General features: G+C 41.4%; 1 protein-coding gene across 4 annotated transcripts in view; it reads left to right on the forward strand.

Moving 5' to 3' along the window:
- The window catches only part of ctbp2a (C-terminal binding protein 2a), a 317,555-nt gene that overhangs the window by 26,440 nt on the left and 274,644 nt on the right, over window positions 1-16,471 (forward strand). For 2 of the 4 annotated variants that reach the window (XM_063071837.1, XM_063071838.1), the window contains exon 2: window positions 2,899-3,013. The exons of the other annotated variants lie outside the window; for them this stretch is intronic. The gene's annotated coding sequence lies outside the window, so the exon portion shown is untranslated. The remainder of the gene's footprint in view (window positions 1-2,898; window positions 3,014-16,471) is intronic. 4 annotated transcript variants of the gene reach the window in all.

A 16,471-nucleotide genomic window follows, 5' to 3' on the forward strand; every position in this document is an offset into this window, starting at 1 on the left:
GAAGGTGATTATTTGTTTTTCCTTGCTTTCTGCGATCAGGATGTATCTGGGCAGCTTTCCGCGTTATGGGTTAGATGTCAGTATGTTAACACTATTGAAGCAGCTCGGCTAGAGGTGCCTTTAGATTTGGAGTGAGGATCTTCAGTGCTGTAGCCAAGACCTTGTCTGGTCCCATAACCTTTGCTGTGTCCAGTATCCTTGGCAGTTTCTTTAGTGCCTTCTAATTAAATAGAATCGGCTGACGACTGCATTCTATGATGATGGGGATCTCAGGAGAAAATGGGATTGTCCACACAGGACTTTTGGCTGAAAGTGGTTGTGGATGATTTGGCCTTGTCTTCAGCACTCGTGCTGGGCCCCCGAACTTTGAGCTTGATAATATTCTAGGGTCTGGACGCCCACCCAGTGAACCTGTTTCCAGTCATTGAACCAGCCTATGATGGTAGGGTGGAGGGTATTCGCGGTGTGAAGTGGGACCATGTTTCTGCAGCACTATGTGATGTGCACTTCTACCAGTGCTATAGTGGATGGCAGTATCCCTCTCAGATAAATTAGTATTGGGTTATCATTGTCACAGGTACTAAGATACAGTGAAAAGCTTGTTTTGCATACTGCTTATACAGATCAAATTCTTACACTGTGCTTTGAGCTAAAACAAGGTAAGTCAATAAAAATGCAGTGTCACGTACCCCGTGACGGGTTAAAGAACCAGCAGTAATGGAAAACACTTTGGAGTCCAGTATTGCTACTAGCTAATGATATTTATTAGTAACTACGCAATACAGTAATATAAAATGTAGATAAATCAAACAGGTTAGCAAAGATTATATATAAGTAAGTGTTGAAATATATGAAAACCAAGCTTCTTCAAGTCTAGGGGTAAATAGATAGTCTTACAATGATGAGTAAAGTTCAGTTCAGTTCGTGGTATTGAGTTGAGTAGTGATGGCGAGAGAGAGATTTGAGTCTTCAGGTGAGCTGACGCCATCGATCTTCCCGTTGTCCTCCGGAATCCTTTAAAAGCCACCGACTGTGACCACAACAAAGGGGACCGTTCTTTTGTGGTGGAATCACCAACCCAGGCGAGGGTTGGACACAGAAATAACTCCCCAATGGTCACACCTTCTTCACACTGCAAGAGCCACTGATCGATCCTCCAATAACCCACTTTTTCTGTGGGCAAAACAAAGCTCATTCAGTGTCCAAAACTGTGTGTCTGAGGTTTTGTCAACTGACCTTCTATTTATCTCCCTGTGCTGAGTACCAACTGTCTCTCAAATAACTCGTCCCTTCTCTTTCTGTAAGAACGTACAACCAGGCAATGTCCTTGGGAAAGTATAAACAAACTGTGAGCAGTCTTTGTCCTTCTGTCTCCTTCTTTCTCTCTTTTTAACAAGATGTCTGTTGTTGAGCACCTCTCTCTCTCTCTCTCTCTCTCTCTTTTCAAAAGCACAGTTCATAGGGGTAATCGAGCACAGTTCACAGGGGTAATTCAGGACCCCATCACAGCAGAATAAAGTGTAAAAGTTACCCAAAAGAGTGCAGTGCAGGTAAACAGTAAGGTGCATGATCATAAGAAGATAGATTGTGTGGCCAGGAGTCCATCTTATACAAGAGGCCCATTCCAGAGTTTGGTAAAAGTGGTGTAAAAGCTGTCCTTGAGCCTGATGATACTTGCTTTCAGGCTTTTGTATCTTCTGCCCAGTGGCAGAGGGAAGAAGAGAAAATGTAAGGAGAATGTCAAATAGATTTATTTCTCATTAAAAGTTCAAAGTAAATTTTATTATCAAAGTACATACATGTCACCATATACAACCATAAGATTAATTTGCTTGTGGGCCTGCTCAATAAATCTATAGAATAATAACCATAACACAATCAATGACAGACTGCCCAAGTGGGCATTCAACTGAGTGTAGAATCCAACAAACTGTGCAAATAGAAAAAGAAAGAAATAATAATAATAATTAAATAAGCAATGAATATTGAGGACATGAGATGAAGAGTCCTTGAAAGTGAGTCCACTGGTTGTGGGAACGGTTCAGAAATGGGCAGCTGAGGTTGAGTGAAGTTATCCCCTTTGGTTCAAGAGCATGATGATGGAGGGGTAGTAACTGTTCCTGAACCTGGTGGTATGATTCCTGAAGCTCTTGTACTTTCTTCCTGATGGCAGCAGCAGGAAGAGAGCATATCCTGGTTGGTGGGAGTCCCTGTCGATGGGCAGTGCTTTCCTGTGACAGTGTTTCACGTAGGTGGTTGGCAGGCCTTTACCCGTGATGGACTGGGTGGTACCCACTACTTTTTGTGTAGGATCAATTCACCCACTCCCTGTTGCATATATAACTTGATAGGTACAACCTTTAGGATATGGACAGCCTCATTAACAGTGGTGCAGCCTAGCTACTCAATATGTGGAACAGTACAGAACAGAAATAGGCCATTTGGCTGACACCTGAGTGTGGCTTCATCTTGACAGTAGAGGAGGCCGTGGATAGACATATCAGAATGGGAATGGGACGTGGAATTAAAATGTGTGGCCACTGGGGGCCCCCCTCCCCCTTTCTTTCTCCCTAGGCCTCCCGTCCCATGATCCTCTCCCTTCTCCAGCCTCGTATCCGTTTTGTCAATCAACTTTCCAGCTCTTAGCTCCATTCCTTCCCCTCCTGTCTTCTCCTATCATTTTGGATCTCCCCCTCCCCCTCCCACTTTCAAATCTCTTACTATCTCTTCTTTCAGTTAGTCCTGACGAAGGGTCTCGGCCTGAAGCGTCGACTGTACCTCTTCCTAGAGATGCTGCCTGGCCTGCTGTGTTCACCAGCATTTTTTATGTGTGTTGCTTGAATTTCCAGCATCTGCAGATTTCCTCGTGTTTATATTCTGTCCCTGTGCTTTTTCCAGTGTTCATCAGCTGAATGAGGAGGTACTCAGAAGGTGGGCTCCTTACCTCTGTTTGTTCTACTGCCTTCGGACTTCATGGGCTCTGGAATCAATGCTACGGACACACAGGGAAAAGGTGTTCTCCTTTATATTTGATAATGCTGTGCCTTTATGGTGGTACTATTCTGCTGATATGACAGGATATATTCAAGGACTGAGATGGAGTAGTCTGAAAAAACTAGAACATTGTTTACTTTACTAGCTTATAATACAAATAAAATGAACCGAGTCATTGAATGATATGGCAAGGGTGAACAACATGTGATAGTCTGATGAGTTGTGATAGTGGCTAGCACAAGGCTTTACAGTGCCAGCGACCCAGGTTCAAGTCCTGCCATTGCCTGTAGGGAGTTTGTGTGTTCTCAGAATCAGAATCAGGTTTATTATCACCGGCATGTGACGCGAAATTTGTTAACTTAGCAGCAGCAGTTCAATGCAATACATAATCTAGAAGAAAAAAAAATAATAATAAGTAAATAAGTAAATCGAGTACAGTATGCGTATTGAATAGATTAGAAATCGTGCAAAAAAGTAGAAATAATAGATATTAAAGAAGTGAGGCAGTGTCCAAGGGTTCAATGCCCATTTGGGAATCAGATGGCAGAGGGAAAGAAGCTGTTCCTGAATCGCTGATTGTGTGCCTTCAGGCTTCTGTACCTCCTACCTGATGGTAACAGTGAGGAAAGGGCATGTCCTGGGTGCTGGAGGTCCTTAATAATGGACGCTGCCTTTCTGAAACACCGCTGCTTGAAGATGTCCCGGGTACTTTGTAGGCTAGCACCCAAGATGGAGCTGACTAAATTTACAACCCTCTGCAGCTTCTTTCGGTCCTGTGCAGTAGCCCCCCCGCCCCCCCCACCCCCCCCCCCACCGTACCAGACAGTGATGCAGCCTGTCAGAATGCTCTCCACAGTACATCTATAGAAGTTTTTGAGTATATTTGTTGAAATACCAAATCTCTTCACGTTCCTAATGAAGTATAGCTGCTGTCTTGCCTTCTTTATAACTGCATAGATAGGTTGGGACCAGGTTAGATCCTCAGAGATCTTGACACCCAGGAACTTGAAACGGCTCGCTCTCTCCACTTCTGATCCCTCTATGAGGATTGGTATGTGTTCCTTCATCTTACCTTTCTGGAAATCTCAATCAGCTCTTTCGTCTTACTGATGTTGATTGCCGGGTTGTTGCTGCGACACCACTCCACTAGTTGGCATATCTCACTCCTGTACACCCTCTTGTCACCATCTGAGATTCTACCAACAATGGTTGTGTCGTCAGCAAGTTTATAGATGGTATTTAAGCTATGCCTAGGCACACAGTCATGGGTATATAGAGGGTAGAACAGTGGGCTAAGCACACACCCCTGAGGTGCAGCAGTGTTGATTGTCAGTGAGGAGGAGATGTTGTCACCAATCTGCACAGATTGTGGTCTTCAGGTTAGGAAGTCGAGGATCCAATTGCAGAGGGATGGTACAGAGGCCCAGGTTCTGCAACTTCTCAATCAGGATTGTGGGATTGATGGCATTAAATGCTGAGCTATAGCCGATGAAGAGTATCCTGATGTAGGTGTTTGTGTTGTCTAAGCGCGTGACCAAGTGGTTAAGGCGTTTGTCTAGTGATCTGAAGGTTGCTGGTCCAAGCATTGACTGAGGCAGCGTGTTGTGTCCTTGAGCAAGGCACTTAACCACACATTGCTCTGCGACGACACCGGTGCCAAGTTGTATGGGTCCTAGTGCCCTTCCCTTGGACAACATCGGTGGTCTGGAGAGGGGAGACTTGCAGCATGGGCAACTGCCGGTCTTCCATGCAACCTTGCCCAGGCCTGCACCCTGGAAACCTTCCAAGGCACAGATCCATGGTCTCACGAGACGGGTGCCTATATATAATGTCTAAGTGGTCAAAAGCTGTGTGAAGAGCCATTGAGATTGCATCTGCCGTTGATCTATTGTGGTGATAGGCAAATTCCAGTGGCTCCAGGTCCTTGCTGAGGCAGGAGTTCAGTCTAGTCATGACCTTTCCGTGTGACTGCATGGGTTTCCTCCGGGTGCTATGGTTTCCTCCCACAGTCCAAAGACATACCGGTTCGTAGACTGGGGGGGTCATTGTAAATTGTTCCATAATTAGGCTAGAGTTAAATCAGGGTTTGCTGGGAGGTATGGCTCAAAGTGCCGGAAGGGCATATTCCATACTATATCTCAATAAATGAATAAAAGTTTTGATTCTATTTATACATAGTGTAATTTCACAAATTGTAGGATACAGTTTAATAATCAGTGGGGAATTCCAAAGATACCTCATTCGTTCTTCATTTCCAGTTTTAATTTGTATAAGATTTTACGAGATTTTTCTTACACTTCCTTTTAGAAGGATAGTATTAACCTTCTTACAGCGATCACATAACTTGCATTAAATGATAAATGAGAATTGATACCTCCAGATGTTGAAAACACATAAAGAATCAGCTGATGTGGGTTTCCATAGACTGCATGAACATGTTTTATGGGGATCTCCTGAACAATAAAGTGCCAATTTATGCACTCTTGGCAATTACCACTGCATGTATTGTATAATAGATTTGCCTGTAAAGTAAATTTTTAAGAATTTCCAGTGGCACCATCGCATTGATGAAGATCAAATTTATATTTGATGAAGAGCAATTATCAAGATTTAAAGAGTGGGTTAATTTTAATAGTAAACAAGTCACAATAACTGAAACTGCAGATGCATTGCTCAGGACGTGACCAGCTTAATCAGGCTGAAAGGTTGTATGTTAACTGGAGGTGAACTCAGTGGATCCTATTACAGTTTTCGCCTACCTCTATTCAATAATTTTTATCTGTATGTGTTTCCTCAATGCAATGATTTGAAAACGGGCAAGCTATCTTTATATGTCTTGTTGACTTAATTACATTATTAATGAGGTGAGAGGTTAATTAGTTCATCAGTGGATTTGAATGAGGATGATGTTTAGAATCTGAGATGATTAGTTGATTTGTGCTGGCCATTCAGAGGTTTTATCTGCTGCAGGAACAAGATAATGGCATTCTAAGTGGATAAATCTAATGTTCCTTTTCGAATGCACCATGATAAGATGTTGCAGTTAGAGTTTGATTATCTGCAGGACATATTACGATGCAATTAAATGCCCTGGCATTTCCAGATAGTGAAGATTAAATATGAACATTTTATTTTGCACAAAATATTTCTCAGCACTCAGACTGAAGTGATGTTGTGTAATTATGAGCATATTTGTGGCTTGCATCATATTAAAATTGTTTACCTCAGGACATTAATTTTGATAGTGCAAGGATTAAACCAAATGACAGACTCTGTGGGGATACTCACACCCTTCCCGTGTCATGAGAAATTAAAAATTATTGGAACTTTAACTACAAATCTGAAAACCTACATGAAGTCTCACTCCAGCATTCTGCTTGACTACCCATGGAATCTCTTCGGATATTTTGTGTTTCATTTTAAAATTTGAATTCCTTCACTTTTGATAGTTGCAAAGTCTGAAGTGGCTGTGTCATGGATTGATGTAATGTTGTGTGACATCCCTAGTCTCGTACTGAATTATCAAGAGGGTCAGTCCTACAAAGAGCATCAGGTTTCATTCAGTGAAGATGGAGAATTATTCAAATATGGGCTGCTCATAAAATTGCTGAAATAAAACTTCAACAAATATAGCGAATATTTAGTGTGTCCTTTAGTATTATTCAAAAGCATTTAAGCTTTTAAAAAGTTAATGAAACTATTTAAAAGCCAGTACTCATAACAATTAAAAGATTCCATTGAACTTGAATCAAGGGAATTAAATTATTGGCATTCTATTTTTGCTCTGCAGTCAACAAATCAATTCAGGATTAATTTTCTGCTCTGCAATTAATTGCAACTAAGTTAGTTTTCAAGACCCTAGTTTCTTCATTTTCAAAAAGAAAACACTTCTTAGATCCGAGAATTTTGCCTGCTTCCTCTGTTTAAAAGAATCCCAGGAAGGCAAAATATACAGACTTTGAACTGATTATTATAAAAACAATGGAAGGAAAAATTGTGTGCTATGTTTTGAATTTCGATGTTAGTTCCTGTAGTTCATTTTGTTTTCTTTCTCTCTCAGGAGGTAAGAGCCCAATCTAGTTGTGGTTGTACTTAAGCAACACACATAAAAATTGCTGGTGAACGCAGCAGGTCAGGCAGCATCTATAGGAGGACGTACAGTCGACGTTTCGGGCCGAGACCCTTCGTCAGGACTAACTGAAAGAAGAGATAGTAAGAGATTTGAAATGGGGTGGGGGTGAACTGAAATTATAGGAGAAGGCAGGAGGGGAAGGGACGGAGCTAAGAGCTGCAAAGTTGACTGGCAAAAGGGATATGAGAGGATCATGGGACGGGAGGCCTAGGGAGAAAGAAAGGGGGAGGAGGGAAACCCAGAAGATGGGCAAGGAGTATAGTGAAATGGACAGAGGATTGTATTTAAAATTGCTTAGAAGTACTAAATGCTTGTGTCGATTTATCAATCCAGAATTAAGAGATTGTATTGTACCTGTATTTGTTTGCATATAGTTAAAATACTCACACAAGCCTGACTCTGTAGGGCCTTTATTTTTAACTGACATTTCTGACAGCTTTATTTAGTGTATGTCAAGGACCGATGGTAAGCATCAACAAAGTGACACTGTCCCTTCTGAGTCCATTTTGTTTAAAAGTTACAGAAATAAAAAGATGTCATTGGCTTCACTGCTGCTGACAAATTTGGGCATTCAACTATGAAAGGGGTAAAAGAAAAGTAACACGAGATGGAGAAAAGGCTTGTCGGGATGCGACCAGGATTAAGTTCTAAAGAGGTTCTTGAAAAGATGGGGTAGGAAAGCAGCATCCATCATCAAAGATCCTCACCACCCAGGCCATGTTCTTTTCTGGCTTCTGCCATCAGATACAGGTGTCTCAGGGCTCACACTACCAGGTTCAAGAACAGTCACTACCCCTCAACCTTCAGGCTCTTGAACAAAAGGGGAATCATCTATTGAGATGTTTACACAACAAATGATCTCACTTTAAGGATTGTTTGTCTTGTTATTTCATGTTCTCATTATTTATTGCTATTTATTTATATTTTCATTTGCACAGTTTGTTGTCTTCTGCACTCTGATCTTTCATTGACGCAAACAACAGGAATTCTGCAGATGCTGGAAATTCAAGCAACACACATCAAAGTTGCTGGTGAACACAGCAGGCCAGGCAGCATCTCTAGGAAGAGGTACAGTCGACGTTTCAGGCCGAGACCCTTCGTCCTGGAGGGTCTCGGCCTGAAACGTCGACTGTACCTCTTCCTAGAGATGCTGCCTGGCCTGCTGCGTTCACCAGCAACTTTGATGTGTGTTGCCTGATCTTTCATTGATCCTGTTTAGAGTTACTTTTCTGAGTATGCCCGCAAGAAAAAGAATCTCAGGGTTGTATGTGGTGACATACAAGTACTCTGATAATAAAGTTTACAGTGTACTTTTTTATTCTGCTCCGGAGCTGAGAAGGCAGAAGGAGTTGGAATGTGCTTATATGGTTGTTCATTTCTAAAACTCTTTAATAGATTTTACCAAACAAACAAAAAAGTATTTTTGTTTTGTAGAAAGCCAGGCAAGGGTAATTTTGCAGGATTGAAAGGGAATTTGAGATATTTATTGTTGTTTCAGTTGTGCCCTTCAACCTACTGTAACCGTGGTACTGAGAGATGGCAGTGGCATTCCCAAAGTTTTCTCTGTGCAGAAGCTGCATAATTCACAGCAAAGGCTGCTCGGCACTACAATATCTTTGAACCTTGTCAGCAGTGGGAAAGGCAACACCCAGAGCATTCCCTCTTTACTGCTCTCTGTGTTATACGCCTGTTAGAGATTGTTCAGGTGCATAGAGGCTAGTGTCTGTAAAAAAATTAATAACTTGCTGTATATTAAGCTGGTGAAGAAGGGTATGTGATTTAATGGGAGACATAGAATCTGTGCTGTGACTGTCTGTACCATGGTTGGATTACTGTTGCTGTAGTGCGCTGATTCACTGTGTGTTGTCAGGTATCGGGTGCCAAAGTTACACGGGGAGATCTAATATCGGGTTTGTTCTCAGTGCAGCGGAAAACTCGGTAGGTGATATTTATGAAGATTTAGAATATTATGATGAAATTTATTAGAATATTTTCAGCTGGTTGGTACATCAGTGATGGGAGGGCATCTTATAATTAGTAAGTGTGATAATTAGCATTTTTTGCAGAGTTTTGTTACATGGAATGAATTGCCACAGTGCATTTGGAACAGAAGATAAGATCCCTCTCATTCTTCCGAGTTCCAGTGAGTATAGTCCCAGGTGACTCAATCCCTCCTTACTGGCTATCCCCTCTTCTCCAGGATCAACCAGGTGAGCCTTCTCAGCACCGTCTCTATCTTCCCTCAAGTAAGGAGACCAGGCCACACCAGTTCTTAGTTTCAAACCCTCTGGCAATGAAGGCCGACATTCCTTTTGCCATTTGTTTTACCTGCAAACCAGTCTTCTGCGATTCATCCACCAGCATTCCCAAGTCCCTTTGCACAACAGCCTGCTGCGATCTTTCACTATTTAAATAATAATCTGTTCTTCTAGATTTCCTTCCAAAGTGGATGACCAATATTGTACTCAATCTGCCAGACCTCTGCCTGCTCACTTAATCTATCTCTCTGTCTGCAGTCTCTCCATACTTCGATTTTCCACTCAATTTAGTGTCATCTGTGAACGCAGATACACTACACCCAGTCCCCTCTTCCAGATCATTAGTATATCATGAACAGCACTGACCCCTACAATACTCCACTCACCACTCACTGCCAACCAGAGAAACACCCATTTCTCCCACCTCTTTGCCTTCTGTGGCATAATCAATCCAGAATCCATGTTGATACATTGCTGCCCCCCACCCCCGCTGACTCCATGCATCCTTTTCCTACGGATAAGACTTTTATGCAGCACCTCAAACATCTTCTGGAAATCCAAGTATACAGCATCCACCTGTTCCCCTCTATCCATTAAACACATGATATCCTCAATGAACTCCAATGGGTTTGTCAGACAGCTCCAGACCTCGCTGACATCAGATGTATGACGACTCTGGCAGGGTTTGCAAGACATTACTTCCTACAAAGTGAAATCCAGTAGCATGAATGGTAGCGAGTCTTCACTACCAGATGAACTCAATGCCTTCTATGCCCACTGTGAAAGAGAGAATATAACTACAGCTGTGGAGATCCCTGCTGCACCTGATGACCCTGTGATCTCTGTCTCAGAGGCCGTTGTTAGGCTGTCTTTAAAGAGGGTGAACCCTCACAAGGTGGAAGGTCCCGCTGGAGTACCTGGTAAGGCTCTGAAAACCTGTGCCAACCAACTGGCGGGAATAGTCAAGGACATTTTCAACTTCTCACTGCTATGGGCAGAAATTTCCATTTGCTTTAAAAAGGCAACAATTATACCAATGCCTAAGAAGAATAATGTGAGCTGCCTTAATGACTACCACCCGGTAACACTCACATCAACAGTGATGAAATGCTTTGAGAGGTTGGTCTTGACTAGACTGAACTCTTGCCTCAGCAAAGACCTGGACCCATTGCAATTTGCCTATTGTCACAATTAGGTTAACGGCAGATGCAGTCTCATATGGCTCTTCACTTGGCCTTAGACCACCCGGACAACACAAACACCTATGTGAGGATGCTGTTCATTGACTACAGTTCAGCATTTAATACCATCATTCCCACAATCCCGATTGAGAAGTTACATAACCTGGACTTCTGTGTGGATTGGTGATAACATCTCCTCGTTGATGATAGTCATAGTCATAGTCATACTTTATTGATCCTGGGGGAAATTGGTTTTCATTACAGTTGCACCATAAATAATAAATAGTAATAGAACCATAAATAGTTAAATAGTAATATGTAAATTATGCCAGTTAATTATGAAATAAGTCCAGTACCCGCCTCAACACTGGTGCACCTCAGGGGTGTGTACTTAGCCCATTGCTGTAGTCTCTCTATACCCATGACTGTGTGGCTAGGCATAGCTCAAATACCATCTATAAATTTGCTGATGATACAACCACTGGTCACTCAAAAACTTCTATAGATGTACAGGGGAGAGCATTCTGACAGGCTGCATCACTGTCTGGTATGGGGGGCGGCTACTGCACAGGACCGAAAGAAGCTGCAGAGAGTTGTAAATTTAGCCGGCTCCATCTTGGGTACTAGCCTACAAAGTACCCAGGATATCTTCAAGGAGCAGTATCTCAGAAAGGCAGCGTCCATTATTAACAAACTTCAGCACCTATGGCATGCCCTTTCCTCACTGTTACCATCAGGAAGGAGATACAGAAGCCTGAAGGCACATACGCAACGATTCAGGAACAGCTTCTTCCCCTCTGCCATCCGATTCCTAAATGGTCATTGAACCCGTGAACACTACCTCACTTTAAAAAAATATATTATTTCTGTTTTTTGCACAATTTTTAATCTATTGAATATATGTATACTGTAATTTATGTATTATTATTTTTTTCTTCTGCTTCATGTATTGCATTGAACTTCTGCTGCTAAGTTAAGGTATTTCACGATACGTGCTGGTGATAATAAACCTGATTCTGATTCTGAATCCATGCTCTGTCTGCCTGACTTCTATTCAGATGTCTCACTATATCTTCTTTAATGATTAACTTCAAGATTTTCCCAGCTGCGATGTTAAGCTAAGTGGCCTATAATTGCCTGCCTTTTGTCTGCTGCATAATTTTTAAACAGTGGCATTACAATCTGTCAGAACCTCTGGAATCCACTGAATTTTGTTAAATTGTCACATCACAAATGCCTCTGTTATAACTATCACCATTTTTTTTCTATACCCTTGAATGCATTCCATCAGGACCAGGGGACTTGTCTACATTTAGGCCCACTAGATTGCTAAACACTATTTCTTTAGTGATAGTAATTGTATCGGGGTTTCTCCTCCTATTACATCCATACTTTTATATTAAGTGTTGGAAAAACCTTACCTATTGAAATTGTGCACTATTTAAACTGGACGGATACTGCCTCTAATACATTGTTGTTAGATCAAAGTTCTTGAACTTAATACCGGCAATGTCAATGGGATATTGACACTACACAAAAAATTTTGCAGATGCTGGAAATCCAAAGCAACACACACAAAATACTGGAGGAGCTCAGCAGGTCAGGCAGCATCCGTGGAAAAGATCAGTCGACGTTTCGAGCCGGGACCCTTCAGACAAAGGGTTCTGGCCCAAAACGTCGACTGATCTTTTTCACGGATGCTACCCAACCTGCTGAATTCCTCCAGCGTGTTGTGAGTGTTGCTTTGACCCCAGCATCTGCAGATTATTTTGTGTTTATGAAGATGAATAAACAGTTGATGTTTCAGGCCAAGTCCCCTCTTCAGGACTGAGGATGATGATTGTGTGAATGGATTTAAAGAGAAGGCCCCTCAGCAGTTTAGTCAAGGCATTAAATAATGGCTTTATTGGCAATGTCTATACCCCAAATATTATGTACTTTTGAAAGCAAGTAAGTTTCATTGCTCTCTTCAGTACTGCCCAACAGTTTGATTACTTTTCTTTAACATGCTGATGGCCAAAACTGTTTGTATGGTTCACTGTGTCATCTGTACAGTTTTTGCAGAATTTAGGAGAAAAATAAAAATATACACAGAAGCATCCAGAAGAGATGGTTGTAATTTTCACTCTAATTAGTCTTAGTACATCAAATATATCGTCAAGCTTTTAATTGAATTTTGTGATCTGCCTGCTTTTATTTGTAAGTAAATAATTGCGTTTAGTTGGCACATTTAATGTTCACAGGGTGATTCAGAGCCAATGAATAACTTTGGAAGTGTAGTTGCTGTTAAACTGTAGACAAGCAATTTATATTTAGCAGTTTTCCACAGGTTTTTTAAGGTGCATCGCTGAGTTTGAACTGCATGTTCCCTGTGGTCACAGGGGTTGAAACCTGCCCTTCGATTTTGGTTGTGTGTTGTATGCTCTGTTACATGTGTTTTATTAGCAACCTCTGTACTCCTGCTGACATCATCAAATTCCAGATAGAATGCCTGCTCGTGTCTTCCGGTATTCTGGAGGTGACCTCTATTATTCACGAGCTTCCATATCAGTGTGTATAATTTTCTACAATTAAGAATTCCTCATTAATACTGGAGCATATTGGAAAACAGGCATCCTATCTCCCATTGGATTCAACTACTGTTCACTAAGCTGTAAACATCTGTGACACACATTTTTTTACATTAAACTCCCAGGGGAAAAATAAATCCTTTTCAATTGTTCTTTAACTGCAGAACAACCTAACTAAGTTGGCAGCCTGTGGATTTTTTTTTCTCAAAAAAGTTTTTTTTCTTCAGTTTTGTTTTGTACAGCCAATTGTGGTGCGTAGTTTCATGTTTCAGGGACAATGTAACCATTGCACACGAGAAGTTTTCATTTGCCCACCATTTATTTCCATATGGGTAAGATGTAAGACTATGAAATCGAGTTTATTGGAGAAAATACCAGAGTGAAAAATAAATTGGCCATTAAAATTCAACAGAGCTCTTGAGTTTTATATTGGCAGATGTAGCTGGGTACACAGTCCGATTTTGCCACCACAACAAGCAGTAACGTGAAAAGTACTGAAGTATTTGAAGGGAATGGAGAAAAGTACGTGAAAGGCAGATAAGACCAGGAGGATATGCTGCTATAGGGCTAGATGACTACATGGAATATAAACACAGATATGTGCTGTTTTGTGCAAAGTTGAATGCAAGCCTGATATTTCTCAGTGCTATTGTGATTTGTGTCTGTGCTTTCACACTAAGAAGTGTGTTAATCCTAAACCCTACCAGTTTTCTCAGTGCATGGAATTTTATTTTGCCATTTGATTGGGAACTTCAATCTCATTCCCTTAAGCTCCCTTGATTTCTTTACCACCTAACCTTTTAAAACTGAAATCCATCCATTTCAGTTCCTGTGCCACCTCACTCTCCAAGAGTCATCATTTCCTTCCATGAATCTAATAATAGGGAAAGTTCAAAGTAAATTTTATTATCAAAGTACATATATATCACTATACACAACAGTGAGATTCATTTTCTGTGGGCAATCCCAGCAAATCTAAAGAATAGTAACCGTAGCAGGATCAATAAAGGATCAACCAGAGTACAGAGGACAACAAACTATGCAAATGCAAATATAAATATATAGCAATAAATAATGAGATAAGGAGTCCTTAAAGTGAGATCAATGGTTGTCAATTATGGGGCAAGTGAGTGTGGTTATCCCCTTTTGTTCAAGAGCCTGATGGTTGAGAGGTAGTAACTATTCTTGAACCTGGTGGTGTGAGTCCTGGGGCTCCTGTACCTTCTACCTGATGGCAGCAATGAGAAGAGAGCATGACCTAGTTGGTGGGGATCTCTGAATAATAGAAACAGTTTTACAAATCACAGCTGTTTACATTTGTTCTGAATATTGTCAAGAGATATTATAATAAAAATAGTTGTTATCAGTTTTATTGGCTATTTTACACTATAGAGTCCATTTACCTTAAGGCAAAGCAAATTTACCATCAATCAAAAGTGGAGTACCATTAATGTTGTTGAGAATATAACAGAATGTACGTTATTCAAGATCATACAGTATTATTCAGACGTCAGAAACTTATTTTGCTTTTAGATTAATTGACCAAAGTATTGGCCCTTGTATTTATTTTCCTAGAAACCTCTGTAGAATTCCACTTCAGAGCAGAGGAGAGATTTAACAATGTAAGTCCTGAATGCTCAGACTTTTTCTGCTGCTGAAGGCAGGAAGTGGCTGAGCGCAAAAGAGGCAGGACTTTCCCCCTCTGTGTCTGAAGAAGATTCAAGAGATATGCTCAAAGCTTTCTTGGAAAATTTGCAACATCCCTATTGATCCTTAGTTGTTGCTGACCTTTGACCATTCAAAGTGGAGAAGTGATATTCCAGATGTTGCTGTGAATCCTGCCCGTGGATTAGGAATACAGAGAGGTCCAGTAACACACACAAAATGCTGGAGGAACTCAGCAGACCAGGCAGCATCCATGGAAATGAATAAGCAGTCGATGTTTCAGGCCGAGACCCTCCTTCAGGATTGAGAAGGAAGGGGAAAGATGGCAGTGTAAAAAGGTGGGGCCGGGGGGGGGAGGGGAAGGGAAGGAGGCTAGCTAGAAGGTGATAGGTGAATCCAAGTGGGTGGGAAAGGTCAAGGGCTGAAGAAGAAGGTATCTGTTAGGAGTGGAGAGTGGACCATAGGAGGAGGGGCCCCAGGAGATGTAATAGGCAGGTGAGAAGAGGTAAAAGGTCAGAGAAAGAGGTTCTGTTTAAAGGGCAGAAGGAGTGTACTACCTCAAAAACTACCCATGCAACTGTCCTGTCAGGCACCTCCTGTCCCACTTGTGGCAGACTCACTTGTTCCCATTTTGGGTATTAGGATGACTGATGAGTGGAATCAAAATAGAAGAACGTCTTCCTTAAACCTGAGAAGATTCCTGAAGTGAAATAGTCATTGGGCTAGCTTTTAACTTGCAAGTTTAAGCAGAAAAAAGGTTACAACTTGTTAAATAACAAGCAGGTTTACCCAATTGTTACAGGTACACCAAAACAGCAATCAGACCACACCTATGGTATTATCCCTGATCAAAGAAGATCACCATCTTTAGTACAAAAGGTACAAATCACCATCTCTGTCTAATCAGATAGAAGTTGTAGGGATTTTTGCTTTTCTGCTACTGTATGAGAAGTAATTCATCTCAAGAATAAAGGTAACAAAGTGTGACATAGATTCATGGAAAAAACTTTGCTGGAAGCTTGATCCATGAACTGGCAGTACCAAGAATTCTTTAGTTTTTTGATAGATCATTCTGTTAGCAATAGGGGCTTTGTCTACAATGACAACATGGAACAGAAAGTTCTAGTACAACAAAGCATTTAACTTGTACAAAATCAGCAAGGAATAGACGTTGATCATTGTGCATTGTAACTTTAGCAGATCTGGCTCCTGGGGATGACTGTTGAACTGTGTTAATGAAGTTAGAAGGATAAAGGCATTTCGAAGAGTATAGATGTCATCAGTGTTGAACACTGCAAAGCATCACTGTTCAGTGAGAGTATTCTGAAAGAGGGTGTTAAAACCGCACAAACAGAATTATGGAAGAGTTACATAAGCGGAGACAAGCCTGTGGTTTGCAAAGAACATGACGTAAACCGAAAGCAAAAACCGTGGGAGCTGCAGTGTGTTTTAGCTTGTGTCCCTTTTAAGCTGTCAGCTTTGAGTCCTTATCCACCATGATGCCAGCCCTGTCACAAAAGAAGCCGACTCTGCTGGAACCAGGTCAGGATGATGATGTACAATTGGAAATATATAAAAAAAACAATTTAAAACGAAAGCCAGCTGACAGCCGCAGCAAGTTCCCGGCACGTGCTTCATTTCAGGAGACGTGGTCTGAGAAACAAGAAAGGC

The sequence above is a fragment of the Mobula hypostoma genome, chromosome 19, assembly GCF_963921235.1.
Source record: "Mobula hypostoma chromosome 19, sMobHyp1.1, whole genome shotgun sequence".
In the NCBI taxonomy this organism is placed as follows: Eukaryota; Metazoa; Chordata; class Chondrichthyes; order Myliobatiformes; family Myliobatidae; genus Mobula; species Mobula hypostoma.